General features: G+C 34.9%; 1 protein-coding gene and 2 pseudogenes across 3 annotated transcripts in view; 2 read left to right on the top strand and 1 right to left on the bottom strand.

Moving 5' to 3' along the window:
* Window positions 1–18491, top strand: part of Nrg4 (neuregulin 4) — a 129824-nt gene that overhangs the window by 73728 nt on the left and 37605 nt on the right. The gene's annotated exons all lie outside the window — the stretch shown is intronic.
* LOC105741840 lies at window positions 7868–9020 on the bottom strand (annotated as a pseudogene).
* LOC105741839 lies at window positions 9141–10619 on the top strand (annotated as a pseudogene).

Below are 18491 nucleotides of genomic sequence, written 5' to 3'. Positions count from 1 at the left end.
TTTACATATAACTGTATGGCTTGACATTGTCATGTTTCCTAGCTCTTCTCCTTTCCCTCTCTTGATTAGTTAGTCCTTGAGATCCTGCTTTCCTTTTCCTTGTATTATATCTTTCTATTTGTATTTCTTCTTTGGAGTTTTTATACTAGGGAGACTATACGATATTTACACATGTGTGTCTCAGGCATTCCTTTTGAATACCTTTCTGAACGTAATGTAGTATCATGGGTAAACACCTAGGACATTAATTTGAGATCTAAGAAGTCAGTCTTTAGTATTAAGGCCAAGTAGTTATAAAGCTGATTTACAAGTAACTGCTTCCCAAAGCAAAATCCAGCATACTCTATAGGAAGATAAAATCTAACACTTAAAAAACATAACCACAATATCCAGTGAGTAATAAAACATTACTAAGTTAACGTTTCATAAAAATCAGAAAAACTTGACTGGGTGGGAGAATCAGTCAATATAAACAATGATAGAATTGCCAAACACAGCTTTAAATAAATTACATTCAGTGTAATAATTTAAGGGAAAACTAAACTTAATGAGAATCTGAAGGTTTTTTTAAGATGAAAAAAAAAATCTAAAAAACATTCATTAGACAGGCTAAAAAATTAGATCTTGCAGAATAAAACAAGAAGACATAATGATTGATACTTTCTGAAATAAAAATGCTTCTCAAGTTAAAATGGGGTTACATCTTGATAAATCTATCATAAGTTCAAAATACTATAAGTTAAAAATGCACTTAAGGACTGGGGAGATATCTCAGTGGTCTAAGCACCTGTCTGACAAATGCAAGGACCTGGGTTTGATCTCCAGCACTGCATGCCATACCATTGTGCCAGCCAGCAAAAACAAGCATGGTGATTCAGCACTGGGGAGGCTGACACAGGAGGATCACTATGAGTCCGATCTGCGTAGTGAGACCTTGCACCAAATAAAGAAATAAATAGATAGATAAATAAATGCTTTAAAATAAATTTAATATACCCAATGTGCTGAATATCACAGCTTATAGACAGTACATTGTTGTCTATCAGTTGCTTACCTTTATGGTTGTGTGTCTGACTTGGAACTTTGGCTGGGTGCTGCCTAGCAACATGAGATGTATTAATTATTGTAACTGTCAACCTATTTTGAAACTGTTTCATTGCTATTTTATTTTTTCTCATTAAAATGAATAAATAAAATAAAGAGATCACCACTCATAATACAGATTCCATGAAATGTATATAGCATTCACATCATCATAAAGTTGAAAAATTCTAAGTTGAACTATTATGGGCCAGGGAGATAGCTCAGTAGAATAAGTGCTTGCCTGGCAAGCGCAAGGTCCTGAGTTCAATCACTGGTACAAAAACAAAACAAAACAAAACAAAAAACCTCTAACGAAGGTCAACCTTTAAGGACCGGGGAGATGGCTCAGTAGAATAAGCGCTTCCCTGGCAAGCACAAGGGTTAGAGTTCAAGCCCCAGTTCCACCAGAAACAAACAAACAAATACTATAAGTCAGGGATTATTTAGAAAGGTAAAAAAAGACTAAAGAACACAGTTCCAGTGAACTATGGAATGAAATCAGGGGTCTAATATATGTAATAAGATATCTCAGAAAGGGACAGAAAATATATTTGAAAACGTAATGATCAAGACTTAATAGACTTTGTGGATGAGTTACATCCGAAGACTTATAAACAAGCAATAGCTGTGAGCATTCATCTTTGTGGTAGAAGAAATGTTAAGAGTTCACTGGCAAAAGAAAACTGCAATCAGATGAGGATTGTATCTTTAAAAAATTTATCTTTCCATCGTATCTGAATGGACATCCAGAAATCTACATTACTTTCAGTTGAAGCAGAAATTGCACTCTTTGTATTATGGGAAAAACTGGGTCAACATAGCTAGGAGCTCAGGAGAAGAAAGAAAATTTTATTGATATTAGGAGTAATCTCCAAAGCATGTCTGTAATTCCAGCACTGGGGAGGCTGAGACAGGAAGATCCCTACAAGTTTGAGCTGTGTAGTGAGGTGCTGATTATAGAGAACTTGCATTTCTTCTAGGGTGGCAAGCAGAAGTTATAAGAACAAGATAAGCTTTAGTTGAAGATTATGGTACAGTGAGTATCTTGTGGTGAGCATAATTGTATGTAGCAAAATTGTTTTTAGAACATTCACAGAAGTTACAATTTGACAACAAATCATGCAGTTTAGCTAAGTAAGTGGCAGAGAACAGAGTGACTCTAACTTTATTGAACAAAATGATTGCAGTTAGGTCAGAATTTTTGCTTTATTTGAACTTAAGTTAGTGTAGGCTTCTGTTTGGCACCTTATGGAATAAATTTATGTCTTTGTTCTCTTTCTCAGGGTTTGTGGGACCTCATATGCAATTGATTCTTTCCAATTGATTCTTTCTGATGTATATTAGCATGTATTTGTTGATTCAGATCAAAGCTCACATCACTGGTTGGTTACATGGCATCATGTGTTTTATTCCACTTATTCAGAGTTATATGTGAAATGTACAAAAACAAACAGTTCTCCATTCAGCTAAAACCCAAGTTTGCCAAGAGATTAAGATATTTCACATTATAAGCACTTTGTTACCTATGCAATTTGTGAAATGTTTCACCATAAAAGTGAGACTATTAACAGTTATGTAAGAGTCAACTTCTTTGAGTTTGACTCCCTCTTTGACACATAACTGTAGAACTTCCCCCACCTAACTTCTCAGTCTTTACAACTGACAAAGTTTAGTCCACATTCTGAACTACCTCAGTATTGAAGGTAATGTCATGGTAAATGCACATCATCTGAAACTCCTTCATAGTGGAGGACTTATACTTAGGAACTTTGGAACATCTGTTTATATTATCATAGCCAACATGCTGCCAGTATAGCAGCCACAATGTGCATGAACTTATGCATATCCTACCTGCTTCCAACTATTGAAGTATATTGTGTTTTTTTTTTTTTTTCCTGTATTTTAGAGAAGGGTCTACAGGGTGTTCAGGGTCTCACTACTATATCGGACTCATAGTGATTCTCCTGTTTACAGCCTCCCAAGTGCTGGGATTACAGGTACGCGCCACCACGCCCAGTTTCAATTGCTGGCTCATTTAAGTGCTCTGCCTTTCATCTCCCCACAGTCAATGATTTTTTTTAGGAGCTTTCAAGGTTTCAGATTTTAGGTATTGGGTAACATCTACATTTATAAATTAACTTAAAATTTATGTGTTTTTGGTGTTGAATCTACGTAGCCTAGAATTTGCTTTAAGCTTTTATGTAAGTTTTATATATTTCTTAAATTTATTCCTCATTATCTCATCTTTTTGTTTCTACGATGAGATGGACCTTTTATTTCTTTCCATTTTCTTTCTTTCTTTCTCTTTTTTTTGTATTTTAGGGAAGGGTCTAAGGGTGTTCAGGGTCTTGCTACTAGATCTGATTCATAGTGATCCACCTGTTTACAGCCTCCTAAGAGCTGGGATTATAGGCATGCACCACCACACCCAGTCTCAATTGCTGTCTCAGCATGCCCCAGGGGTGGGGCTGGCAGGGCAGGCCTGGGGATCAAACCTCTAGTCCCTGTGCCTGCTTGCAGGTGCTTTAATTTGCTGAGCTATTTGGCCGGCCCTTCTTTCCGTCTTCTAATTATTGTTTGTATATAAGGTGAGTGATTTCTATGTATTACTTGCCCTCACTGTCTTACTAAATTATGTTACTATTTGTAGGAATTTTCCTTTTATTTCCTTGAATTTTCATTGTATATTATTGTATCATTTATTGATAGTAGTGGTTTTTCTTACCCTTTTATAGTTGCTGTACCTTTTATTTGTGTAAGTTAATTGTATTTTAGGATATTCAGTATGATATCTAGTAATAGTAGCATAGATACTTGCTTGTTTTGACATCGTAGGAATGCCTTTAGTATTTGCTCCAGTAACTGATGCTAACATTTGCTTGGGAAAGATATATTTTATGCTAAGATATTTTGATTATTTTTGTTTTCTTAAGTGAAACCTACTCCATTCTTGGATTTCAATTTTGATTTTGTATCTGTGCTGAGACTTCCCATTTCTCAGTGAGATTTTTATATATTATACAAATATTTTGCTTTGCTTTGTTGAAGATAGTTTTCATTGTGGCATAAAACATTCTTATCTAGTGGTTCCAATATCACCTTAATTTTGGCTTGGACAGTTCACTATTTTTGGCTTTCAGAATGCTGATATTGTACTGTTACTGAGACATTATGAATGTTAAATTGTGGAGATTCTAGATTCTATTTTTTTTTTCTCCACTGAGCATGGGTACTCTTGCTTAATAAGCAATTTTCTTGGCTGGACTTCTGCAAACACTGTTTTGTATGTGGCAACTCCATTCTGTTCAGATATTTTGTTTATAGGGGAGCTGCTTTAAGTCTGTTCTGAACGTGAATTTTAGGCATTACTTAGAGTTGTAGGTAGAAAGTTTGGGGATCCCCTCTCTGCTGTGTTCCTATCCAGAATACTCTTTCAGAATTCAGTGGATTTATAGCTGCTTTTTCTTGTTCCCATGGTCAGAAAGTGTTATGTATGGACCTCTGCTGTTGAGGTCACCCCTGGTAAATGCTACAGAAACAGGTGCTTGCTTGTATATTTGTTTCCTATGTCTGTTCCCCCAGACAAGTATGAACCATCTCCAGGACCTCCAAGGAGTTGCTTTCATGTGTTGTACAGGTCTTTATGGCCTTCTGCAGGCAGCTGGAGTTGGTTATCTTCTAGAACAGTGATGGCTTACCTACAGAAGGTTTCAGTGATTCAGATGGTTCACTGCAACAGGCATGCTGTAGGTTCACTACCCCTACTCTAGAATCTTACCAAAACATGCCAGGTGGAAACTCACATCTATCAAGTGCTGTTTTAAATCAAGAATGGTTTTTGGATTTTATCAAATGCCTTTTTGCATCAGTGGACATGATTGTGTTTTTTCTCTTTAACTGTACACCTTAATGGTTAGTTGTACTATTACATTTCCTGATTTTGAATCATTCTCATATTCCTGTAGTATAAGCCATTTTTTTCATATGCAACCCTTCATAATTTGTGTGTCACTCTTGTGCAGGGTTTACCTTTCCAGTTTTAGAATATGTGTGGCTGAAATGAGCAGCCCATTTATCTTTAATAGTCTGCTGATAGTTATTGCATATATTTTAATTAAGATTTTTGCAATTATAGTCATAAAAGAGATATAGTTTTCTTATTTATACAATCTTTGTTTTGTTTTAGAATCAATATCTTCATGTTATTGAGGAATGTTGAATTTTTCTAAGACTTAGACTAGTTTAGCATAGAATTATCTAAACTTTAAAGTTTGGTTTGATTCCTCATAATAACTAACTAAATAAATAAATACAAATAAAGTTTGGGAGAATTATCTGTGCAACTGTCAAGATCATAGGTGTTTTTATTGTTTGTTTTACTGTTGTCTCATTTTAGTTTTTTATGTTTGTTTTTAGAACTAGCTCCTAAATTTCTTTTATGGAGGATGATTAGTTTGGATTTTTTTTCTCAGCAAATAAGTCTATTTAGACTGTTTCTTTGGGAGTCATTTTTAGTAAACTATATTTTCTTATAAAATTGTTCAGTCCATCCAGGTTTTCAAATTTATTTGTAATGAAATAAATTACCTCTTTTATGATTTTTTAAAATTTTTCTTAAATTTCTGTGGTTGTTTCTTTTATTACATTTTCACTTCACTTGTTTTGTAGTAGTTTACATAATAAATCACCCTAAAGATGATTTCTTTCTTTTTTCTCTGTTTATAATTCGAAACAACAGGAATTTGGACTGATCTCACCTAGAAAATTCCACTCCTCAGAGTATCATCTGGGATCAGTAGTTGGGAGCACCTTCAGCCTCTATATACTAGTTTTCTCTTTGTACTTGAATCCTCTGTTTATAGTCTCCTTACTGCCCATTAGAACTCCACCTACTGTTTGGTCCAAAGTGCTGTGCCACACATTTCAGATTTTTAGTTACAGCAACATCCTACTCCTCGATTCAGTTTTGATAATTCATATGTGTCTAGGAATCTGGCCATTTCTTCAATGAGATTCTCTGATTTGTTGGAATACAATTTTCCAAAGTGCTTAACTAATGATCTCTTGAATTTCAGCAGTGTCTAGTATGATTCTACCTTTTTCATTTCTAATTGCATTGATACGTTCTTTTCTTTCTTTTGGTTGGGTTTGTTTGCTTTGTCTTGGTTTGACTAGATGTCTATTTTGTTTAATCTTTAAAAGAACAGTTCTTTAGTTCATTGATACTTTGTATATTTTTAGGCTCCACTTAATTGTCACTCTTTATGATTTCTTTGTACTAGGTTTGTTTTTGTTTTTTTAGTATCTTGAGGTCCATCATTACATTATTTAAGCTCACTATGTTTTTGTAATATGAGCCTTAACTGCAACAATGTACCCTCCAAGGACTGCTTTCATTGTGTCCCATAAATTCTGGTATGTTGTGGTGCCCTCATCTTTAATTCTGAGAATTATTTAATGTCTTCTTTGATTTCTTCTGTGACCAACTGAGTATTCAGAATTGTATTACAGTATTTAATTTCTAGGTGTTTGTAAAATTTCTGGGTTCTTATGTGATTGATTTCTAGTATCTGTGCACTATGGTTTGACAGTATCTATGGGGTGGTTTGAGTCTTTTGTATTTATTTAAGCAGGCTTTATTGACTAATATGTGACTGACTTTGGAGAAAGTTCCATGTCCTATGGAGAAAAATATGTGTTCTATTATAGTAGGATAGAACACCATAGAAATATATTAAGTCCATTTGTTTAAAACTGTTGTTTGGATTTCATATTTGTTTTTTGTTTAATTAATCTCTTTGTGAATGTGGGATATTGAGTTTTCTCACTATGAATGTGTTGGCTTTTATTTGATTGTTTATGTCCAATACTGTTTGTTTTGTGAAACTGAATACATAACTATTCTGTGCATATATATTTACAATTGTTACCTTTTCCTGTTGAATTGTTTCCTTCACTATAATGTGGTTATCTTGCTTTCAGTTTTAGTCTCAATTTCACTTTGTCTGAAGATAAGATTGTCAACCCTGCTTGCTTTCAGGGTCTTGGTACATAGAATATTGTTTTCCTTCATTTGAGTTTTAGTCTGAATTTCTTTTTGATTTAGTTTCTTGAATGCAATAAATCATTGGCTTTTGTTTTTTTGATCCAATCTACCAATATATATCTTTTTTCCTGGTATCTATGATATTTTAATAGGAAAAGAACATCAAAAATATATAATAGAGAAAGACAGCAGAGTACAAAAAAAGAAGTCTTAAATATACAATTGAGGACTACCTGTTACTACCAGTTCTTCTTTCTTCAGTAAACTCTGTTAACAAACCATGTTCCCACAAAACTTAAGATTTTGTTTGATTCTCTTCCCCATGCGTAGAAATTCAAAACTGATAGGGGAAAAAATGAAAAACATAACGTTGCATGACAATAAACACGAAGTTCATAAAGAACCTCCTTTTAAATGAGATTTTATGAAAGAAAATACCATGAAAATTATAATCTTATGAGAATTGTTTTTAAGGACTATCAATTTGAGCGCTGCTCTTCATGAAGGTACTACAGTTTGTATAGAAAACTAAATATTTAAGGCTAGTGGGATTGGAATACGTATGACATTTAACATTCCATATGCCTAGAAAACTTTTGAGGGGAGAGGGAAAATGATTAAATTAAATATTTACTTAAGAATATATAGCTATGAAAACTTCCTGGGTCAAAGGATGCTGGAAATGGAACTATACTTTGTGAAAGCATACAACTTAGACATATTTTTTAAAGGAAAAGTATTGAATAGCTTCAGTCTCTGCCAAAAAGTGTATCTTAAATTAAGGGGAAGAAGTAATCTAGTAGTATAAATGAGTCTGGCTCAGAAGGAAACTGAACAACATATCCAAGATCTGTCCATAAAAGTAATGATGGTACATATTTAATATTAAAGAATTGGGCTATAAAAAAAAAGTTTAGTTCAGAATTTGATCTTTAAAATAGATCTCATTTGTGCTTCTTGGTGGGGGCATAATAAAGTTCCATGGATTTGTTCACTTTCCAGTATTTCTCACTGACCAATTCCAAAGAAAAAGAGCCACTTAATACAGTGAACTGTCCACTGGTTATTGCTATATGAATTGTTTACTGCTTCTCACTGGCCATGTCAAGGTTTATGTGGTTTGATTCTTCATTTCACAGTTCTAAAGTTAACCTCACAGCCAGATACTTTGATAAGTGATCAACAGTAGTATTACCTGAAGCCTTTATGTATCTTGTCTGTGCATTGTCATCTTTTTCCATAAGTGTGGGATGAGGCTTGAACACTAACTCTATTTCACCCATTACTGGATCAATTGCAACTATTGTATTGTTATTCTCATCAAGTTCAAACCCAGAATCATAAGATGTTTTGGTCCATTTGTTACTAGGGCCTGCTTCCTGATTGCTATGTCTGGATGCATTACTGCAGTATGAACTGTCACCATTATCTTCTGTTCCACTACCATTTTCAATCTGTTGCTTCTTGCCCTGCTATAATCTGTTTATGGCCTAGATCTTCAGACTGTAACTGAGTGCCTGCTGATTGTTGTGTTTGTTGATCCTAGCTAATACTTTCTCTTTATGAGCTTCATACTCATCGACTTGGATAAATTTTGCTGATGAGTGCATCAAAGTTTGGGTCTGGCCTTAGTGATCTTTTAGAAACTAGTTTTTTTCTGACGGGACATCCTTTATTGATACCTCTTAGGGCTGTGACAATACAATCTGCACAAAAATTATTCAAATGCTTCTTTTTAGTCATAATGTTCTTCAACATATACAAACAAATTGGGCACATTAATTCGCTGTGTAGACTTCTAGGTTACCATTTCCAAGCCATCTATTATTGCCTTCTGAGGTGTTCACTGTAATTCGTACCAGCTCAGTTCCCATGTTTTGCTTAATGGTTGAGTTCAATTTTCTGCACAGCCTGAGACATTGTGGCTCCTGCCCCAGCCTGAGGCTGTGATGGCTATAGCTAGAGGAGACACTGGGATCAGCCCCTGTGGCTCCTGGCACCGCTGCACAATATGGTGAGCCTTGGCTTCCACCCAATCTGTATCTTTTAATTTGGAAGTTGAGGCCATTTAGATTGATAGTTATTACTGAGAACTGCTGACCTATTTCCATCATTTTGGTTTTTTTCCATTATGTACTTATTTTTCCACTTAAAAAAACTATTTACCTTGCTTGCTGTAATTGTTCCATCAGACTTTGTGGTTTTGTTAACTTAGTTGTCTCTGTCTGGGATATTTCTTAAATATTTTTGGGGGTGTTGGTTTGATTTTCATGAATTTCTTAAAGTTTTCTTTGTCACAGAATGTCCTTATTTATCCACTGATTTGTAAAGATAATTTTGCAGGCTATGTTAAATTGGGCTGGAAGTTATTTACATTTAATGCTTGAAATACTTCACTCCAAGCCCTCCTGGCTTTTATAATGTATGTTGAAAAGTCTGCTGTACTCCCTATGGATGCAATGGAGCAAACAACGTGGTGAAGGCTAGGGAACAGAGTGGTGGCAGCAGCAAAGAAAGGTTTAAAAAGGAAAACCACTGGAGCCTACCCTCAAGGGGCTGCAGTTGCAGGGGAGAGATTGATGACGGAAGGGGGGGTCCAACTCCCAGAAGTGACTGCTTTTCCTCCAGACTTCAGCATTTGGGAAATTAAGAACAAGCAGCAGCGACACAATGTTCATGTGGTGAAAACAGCAGCAGCAGAAAGAAAAGTTAACTGCTAAGAAAAAACTTAAAAAAGAGAGAAAAGTTCTTGGTGATAAAGCTCCACCAAAACCTGTACCCAAGACTATTGACAACCAATGAGTCTGAGATGAAACTACAGTAGACCCTAATGATGAAGAGGTTGCTTATGATGAAGTTACATAAAAGTTTGCTCCTTGCTTCAACAGAAAAACTTCTCCCAAGATTCTCATCACAACATCAGATAGAATGAGAGAATGGTAAAACTCTGCCAGCAGCTCTCAACAGTTATACCCAACTCACATGTTTATTATAGTAGTGGACTGGCTTTGAAAAAATTATTCCATGGTGCATCTCAAGAGATTTTACCAATCTAATTGTGATTAATGAAGATTGTAAAACACCAAATGAACTTATTTTGAGTCACTTGTCAAATGGTCCAACAGTGTTCATCTTTGAAAAAAAGGGGTAAGAACCCAACAGAACATGTATCTGAAATAATTTTGAATAATTTTACAACAACGTTGGGTCATTCAATTGGACATATATTTGCTTCTCTTTTCCCCATAATCCTCAATTTATTGGAAGACAGGTGGCCACATTCCACAATCAGAGAGATTACATTTTCTTCAGATTTCATAGTTACATATTCAAGAGTGAAGAGAAAGTGGGAATTCAAGAAATTGGACCACGTTTTACTTTAAAATTAAGATCTCTTAAGAAAGGAACCTTTAGTTCTAAATATGGAGAGTATGAATGGGTCCATGAGCCCTGGGAAATGGATACAAGTTGAAGAAAATTCCATTTATAAAGTACTATAGAAATAAATACTGGATTTTTCTGGGAAAAAGAAAAGTCTACTATAATCCTAATGGGTTTACCTTTAGAGATCATTTTTTTTCTTTTCTCTGACAGCTTTTCAGACTGTTTTTGTATAATTTTTCACTATGGTGTATAATGGAGAACATATCTTTTGTTGTAGTTATTTGGCATTCTGTAAGCCTGAGTTATCTATATGTTGAGGTATTCCCTCATGTTTGAGACTTTTTTGTTATGATTTCTGTAAACAGACTTTTTATTCCATATGTGCTGTCCTGTAATCTCTAACTCCGGTTAGCCTTAGGTTAGTCTTCCTAGCATCATCAAGTAGCTGTTAGATGAATTTTCCTTGCTCTCTTACTTTTTTAAAGAGTTCTTAGAATATATCATCATATATTTCCATTTTGTCCTTAATTTCTGAAACCTTATCTCACATTGGTCATTTCTGCTGTTTGTGTATTCAATACAATTTTTTAGGCCTAGGATTTCTATTTGACATCTTCTCATGGAATCTACTTCTTTGATAAATTTGTTATTCATATTTTATTTTTTTTTATTTTTATTTTTTATTTATTTGAGAGAGAGAGAGAGAGAGAGAGAGAGAGAGAGAGAGAGAGAGAGAGAGACCAGCTCAGCCCACCAGGGGGCGAGGCTGGCTGGCATGTGGTGCTGGGGGATTGAACCGCGGTCCCTGATGCTTTGCTAAGCTTGTTCTAAGTAGGTGCTTTAGACCACTGAGCCATCTCTCCAGCCTGTTATTCATATTTTAAACAGTTTAAATCAGATATTCTAATTTTATATTTGTTTCTTCCATAATCACACTGACCAGTTTGTTTGTTACACCATTCTTTGAGTTATATGTTATTTTGGGGCTCATTGACTTTGATTCTTCTTTAATCATTTTGTGCAGCTCAGCTGACATTTGTTTTCTTTTCATTGCTGCCTCTTGGATTTGCCTTGGGACAGTTGTAAGTCTGTGGAGGCATTTTGTTGCCTTGTTTTGTTCATTGTCTTGTTAATTTTTTTTTTTTCTGGTGTAAAGGTTGAGTTTACATAGAATGAAGAGAATTTCTTGTTAACATAAAGGTCTCTTTAGTTAAGTTCCGTTTTCCAGGGATGTCATCTTGGCTTTATTTGTCAAGATGTATTCATTTTGATTGGGTTGGATCCTGACACTTTAGGTTACTAGATGACAAGTCAAGAGAGGAATACAAAGCGTTCTTAAGAGACCTTTTACCTGGATGATGTGGACATTAAAGTGAGTTCTAATCTTTACGAGTAATGACACCAAAACTGTGATGAACTAAACACAACCATAAATAAAAGGTGATGATTTTATTCACAACATCCTCTTTTGAAATTATCTTCCCATCCCAGTGGGGTTTATATATTACATAAATTAACTAATGGGACATTGTGATTCTAAAAGAAAGTGCATTTTAACTTTATATTCTTAGTCATTTAAGTTAGTGTGGTACATAGAAGAAATTTCTCAGGTATACTTCTTTATTGCCAAAAATAGCTTTATTCAGGGCAATATGTTTTATCATGAGCCTTGTCCTACCTTTATTTTTCATGTATGATGTATTCCTGAAAACGTGTCTGAAGATCATCAGTGGGATGGCGTAAGATACCTTAAAGATCTATAAGATAGAAAATTTCAAATAAGATATGTGTAGTTTCGTAACACACTCTACTCTAGCAACTTAATTAGAGGGTAAAAATCTCCCCAGGTTCATGACCCTTTGATCAGTATTCCTGGTATTAAAAGATAGTTTTTACAAAAAGGTAAAACATGATCATAAAATATAAATGAGCATGCAAGATCTTTTTTTTTTTTTTTTTTTTTTTTTTTGGTAAGTTGATCCAACTTTATTGTACTCTGTTACAAAAGACAGTTTAAATAAGAACCAGTATCTTTGGTTTTAAGGCCTTTAGAAATCTGAGTTATATCTCACTACAGAAGAATATTAATTTTTTGTATCTAGTAACGTCAGTCAAATTCTCTCAAGATTTATTCTGAAACCCTGTACCGCAGTTTGTAGATCCTTTGTCAGTGTCAGCATCATGGCCATTGCTTGACCAGTTTGCTGTCTGTGAAAGCCTGAGAGAATGTTTTCTCTCCATGTGACTTTCCTTAGGCACACTGTACATCATCGATCACTTTCCTCTGTGGACTCATAATCTCCTTGATCAGAAAATTTGGAACACAACTGAGTTACATGATTTTACCGTACAGGATCTCCTATATCCTGAGTCTTCACTGAGCTTTTTAGGCTAGGGCCAAAATGTTGAGTTATATAGGTCTTGCTTTATGTTGGTCTTAACCATCCAGCAGAAAAGTATAAAAATGAAGTATAAAAAGTAAAACCATATTAATATGCTGAGCTATAAAAGGCTCAAGTCAACAACTTCTGACATTGCCAGTCTTACGGAAAACCCACTACTATTATGGACTACTAGACTATATTGGAATATTTCGCTGAATTCATGAACCTACAATATTTAAATGACAATGGAATACCCTTCACTGACAAAACTAAACAAAAAAAGGGGATACAAATGAATGACCATTTTGTATCTGTATATTCAAAATAGGATAGATATACAGCTTCCTTCCCTTAATTCAATGAATAGAAAGGTTTGTTCTAATAATGTTTGTGGACAAGATATAATGTCTGCATCTTGTACAATGAATAACCAGTAAGACAACAATATGCAATGTATTAATTATTGAAACTGTCCTACTAATTGGTTTTGAAACTGTCTCATTGCTATTTGTTTCTCAATAAAATTATTTTTAAAAATAATATAAATTACATCAGTTTAGATTACAAAATAAAAAACAAATGTTTACAAATGAGTAGTGTATCATCATTAAATGTTTGTAAATGGTTTAGGCCTACTTCACAGCTATTAATAGCTTTTTCAAAAACTCCAGTAACCAGTTTGGAATTCAGCGAGAAAACCTCACTTCATTCTGACATGAAGGATGTTCATAGCAGAGCCCTCCAGCAGCAGCCTTGTCATACTACTGGACGTCAGAAGATATTCTGTTACTAGATGAAAACATTTTGTATTTTTCCTAACCAGGAAAAATTATGCTCACACATAAGAAAACATTTCTTGCTTTACAAATGCAAAATAAGTTTCTGAGTATCTCTGTGTTAAAACGTCCTCTTTTTTAGCTTTAGGCAAAACATTACATCTTTTGAAAACTGTATTTAGCAGAATTCAAGTCCTGTGCCAAATTTCCTGGAAGTACAGCCCAAAGTGGGGAGGTCCCTTGAGACTTCAGGCTTTTGTTACAAATATTTAGAAAGGTCAAAGTTGGTCTTTAGAAGTTAGAATTCAAATCAGAGGGGCCAGGGAGATAGCTCAGTAAGATAAGCATTTGCCTGGCAAGCACAAGGGCCTGAGTTCAATCCCTGGTTCTGCAAAAAAAAAAAAAAAAAGAAAGAAAAAGAAAGCACTTTCTTCTTAATTAGTGAGAGAACCAAGAGTGTTGGAAACATGAACAATGGATAGATACAACAAAGGACAAATGCTAGAATCTTATTCTCAAGAAAGGTAAAATGCAGGAAAATAGGGTAAAATTTTATTATCTTCTCTTGTAAATGTCTTCCTTTGGAGTTTCCTTTATCAGTAACACCCACATAAATAAGCTAAAAATTAAGAATCCTCCTTAAATCATGTGGATTTTGTCTCCTATGTATTTCTCGACTATACCCTTGGTTCTTACTATCACTACCCCATTGTTCATTTGAATTGTAGATACCCTTCATCCTCACATAGAGGAAAGTAAGAGCCCTCCTGAATTTTGGACACATAGAGACAGAATATAGCTTCAGATTTATAAACCTGGCACACGAGTAAACACAGAAATACAGATTCTCACTGGCTCTAGTGTCAAGAGTTTTCCTTTCCAATAGACATAAAATTTTTAGTTGAGTTGGGCTTTTAAAAAATAGACAATAGGGACCAGTGAGATAGCTCAATGGTCTAAAGTGCCTGCTTAGGCAAGCTTAGGCAAGCACAGGGACCGTAGTTAGATCCCTAATACCACATACCTCACCAAGAGCAGGCTGAGCTGGCCAGAGTCCTGGCATAGTGGCACACACCTGTAATCTCAGTGCTGGTGAGGCTAATAGCAAGAGGATCACCACAAGTCTTAGCCATGTAGTGAGACCCTGCAACAACCAAATAGATTTTTTAAAAAAAGAAAAAAAGATTTTTTTGAGGTCTAATAAACTAGATTTTCTCAGTTCTCACCCATAAGAGAATAGATCTCTGTTATTATTCATCTACTAAGATCTTCAGAGGGTCAAACTGTAAGACCTGAGTCCTTCTTGTTACTCATGGGAGATAATCTGCCAGCCGTAAGTAAACCAACAACAAAAGCAAAATAAAATTAGTGGAGAGGAAAGCAATCTACAGAAATCAAGACCTATGGATTTAAAGTTCTGCTTTGGAAGAAAGACTAAGCATGCACTGTGCAGAAGCAGCCACTGGTCACCTTGTCCTGCAAGATCAATCTCCTGGCATCTCCATGAGTGACCTTTAAAACATTCATAAAATTTGTACAAATACAACATGAACATATGTCAAAGATACATTAACTGATTAATGAACCCATTCTTTAGTAAGATGCTAACAGATCTCATAGCTAATGCAAAGCAGAACCTGCTAACACACATCTAGGTTATCTCTCATGTTGAAATGTATTTACAAATAGGAATGAAACTGATCAGACAGTATTTTGCCTAGTTAGATCTTTTTCCCTTACCAGGCTGCACATCCATGCTTTGCAGTTTGGGCTCTGAGGTCATCTGCAGGCTGGTCAATTATGTTACCTTTTACTGAATAAAATTCATTTGTCATACCAGAAGTTTTCTACAATTTACACAATTGTAAAATAACTTAAAGATAATGAGACATGCAGGCCCCTATAGAATCAGATTAGAACACTTGATCTTTTTTGCTGTTTACCTAAGTTTTTCCACCACAGAGCAGTCCAGGCAGCAGCCATCCAGCCCTGATTTCTTAGACAGTTTAGATACATTACTCAGCCTTCAACTGGAACTTCTTGGGTTAATAGAGAAAACATTGGAGGAGAATTGTCCTCACTAACTTGCCTTACTAGCTAAGTGAAGCTTCTCTTGCTGCCTCACTGTCTTTCATATGTCCTGTGACCCATCCTGCAGAGCCCAAATTGCAAAGCATGGACATGCAGCTTGGTGAGGGGGAGAGATCTAACTTGGGAAAATACTGTTTGTTGAAATTGGTTTCCAACCTCTGGCTCCAGCAGGACCCTCAAAAGCAGTACCTGCTCAGATAGCCAGAAGGTCAGAACAGGGAGGTCCCACTGGCTTGGCTGAGACCAACCTCTGTCCTCTATCCACAATATCAGTCCCACTGCTGGATAGGTGGAAGTCAGCATTTGTTAGGTGATAAAGTCTGTTTCAGAGATACAGTTTGGGAGCACAGGCATGTGACATGTGAAAGGCTAGTTATATGAAAGTAAAATTACTAAGTTAGGGATCATTATAATTAGAAAATGTAAGGAAATCAACATGTATTGTGCTTTTGTGTTTGGCATATTGTCTTATTATATATCGTATTTTTGTCTATCAGTTTTGGTGTATCTCACTATGTTTTACTAAACTAATATTCTAAAAGGAATTATCAGAATTGAAGTCATTTTATTAACCACAGAAAATGTTAGGGTTTTTATTGAGGTCATTTAGTTAAGATAGGTTGGTTCTTGGCACTGTTTTTAGATAAGACTTTGTCTCTGAATTCAGTAGAACATTGTAGTTTGTGGGGCATTAAATGTGTTAGTGATGTTAATTAAGCCAAAGACCTTTTTACTTTGACTTTTGGCACTGTACTTTATTAATCATTAAGCATTACACTGATATTTAGGATGCTTTACAGAACAGAAATAATAGTATCAAAGCTTTGAACAGATGCAAATGCATAAAACAACTGCTCCATTTAGCTGTGCATTTTGTTAACACTTCATTTTAGTAACTTCATTTAACACTCTTCATTAGTGTTCTCAGGAAGAACTGGTGCATCTTTCTTGACTTCAGCACATTTAAACAAAACTTAAAAGGGAGTAAATCTAAAAAATAAATAAAACAAAAAAACCCTCACCTTTTTCCAGATCACTGTGCTTCTTATAGCTGGTGAAATGTGGTTATGAAGCAAGGTAGATACATGTGCTCTCTTAAGTCTATTTCTCTTCTGCCTGAGTTTGTTTTAGTTGTGTCACTTATTCCAGAATGATTTGGCTTAGCTCGCTGCTGTTCTAGAAAGCTGAGGGCCATTGAAAGGCAGTGTGTATCTTGCTTTTAAGTCTCTTCATTTTCTTATTTCTGCATAATGAAATTATATAAAATGATGTGTTTGCTTCTGAATTTTGGTTATCCTTTTGGCTAGTGTCTATCATTCACTTCCATGAGGAGCTACCTGGAAGGCAGCTAAAAGAGTACTCCATTATCTCATTCGCAATAATTTTATTTTATACACAGGAAAACTGCAGAGTGAAAACTGTGAGTTTTTCCCAGCTCTAATACTTAACTTCTTTTGTCAGGAAGTGAACTGATGCTGGCTTCTCTTTGTCTTATTCCAAGTTGAGGCATGAGATTTTCCCTGCGTTAGAAGGTTGTTGAGACCTGAAGCCTGGGAAGGTAAGATGCCAGCATGAATACTGTACATTTAGAATTGTGGTTTGATTGCTTAAGTCTTCCCATCTGTTCCTGACAAGGGTCTTAATAAACCTTTAAAGTTTTACCAAAACTTATATGGGGAAACATCTCTGCAGTTGGGAGACTCACCTTCATAGTATTTATATTTAAATATAATTTTATATTTACTAAAAATATTAAAACACTGATATATACTAATTTTCATTTATGCTTTGTATATACAAATATGTGTATATTTTGTATACTAAGAATCATAATGTAATAGGCCATTAAAAATATATATGTATAGGGCTGGGTAGAATAGCTCAGTGGTTTAAGTGCTTGTCTCACAAGTGCAGTGACCTGAGTTCAGTCGCTAGTACTGCATGCTGTGCTGGTCCCAAAACCAGGTGTGATGGCACATGCCTGTAATCCCAGTGCTGGGGAGGCTGAGCTAGGATCACTAGGAGGCCAAACTGCATAATGAGACACTGTATCTAATAAATAAATAAAACACTTTAAATCTGTGTGTGTCTGTTTTGTTTTACTTTTTATTTTTAAAAATTACTAAGCACTACATTTTTAGAATAGTATTGTATTTTTCTCCCTGTTGAGGCAGACAGAATAGGAAAACAGAGACTTGGGTAAATTATTTCATTAATAGAGAAAAACAAGACAACATTAAGAAAATAAATAGATCATACAATTTTGTCTCAGTACTCTGCCTAACCCTGCAGCATTCTGTGGGCATTTCTCTTGTAATTGTTCACAGTCAGACTGACGAGTACATGCATTTCAGATAAAAGTCATATTTCTATACCAGTATAACTTACTTTCATTGCTTGCTTGAAGTGCTTCTTTCCTCCATTATGCTGTAGCTAGATTCAGTTTTAAAAAGTGTTTCAAATATTCATAGTGACTTACATAAAAAAACTAGTAATCCTTCACGGTAGAACTATAAACAAATCTGTATTATTCTCTATAAAGTCTTGGATTACTGATACTCAGATACAATCTTCATTTTGGCATATGAATTATTGGGGTAACAGTGAATATTGAAAGAATTTACTCTTGCTTTTTGACTACTTAAATTAGACTAATAAATTTGAAGTGCTCATAATTATTAGTTTCTTGTGTTAATGTCATAATAACACTTAAAAATTTGGTTAAGC

This window comes from Octodon degus, unplaced genomic scaffold (genome assembly GCF_000260255.1).
Source record: "Octodon degus isolate 3935 unplaced genomic scaffold, OctDeg1.0 scaffold00026, whole genome shotgun sequence".
Classification (NCBI taxonomy): domain Eukaryota; kingdom Metazoa; phylum Chordata; class Mammalia; order Rodentia; family Octodontidae; genus Octodon; species Octodon degus.
The sequence above is the reverse complement of the archived record's forward strand: the minus strand, read 5'-3'. Positions and strand labels throughout refer to the sequence as shown.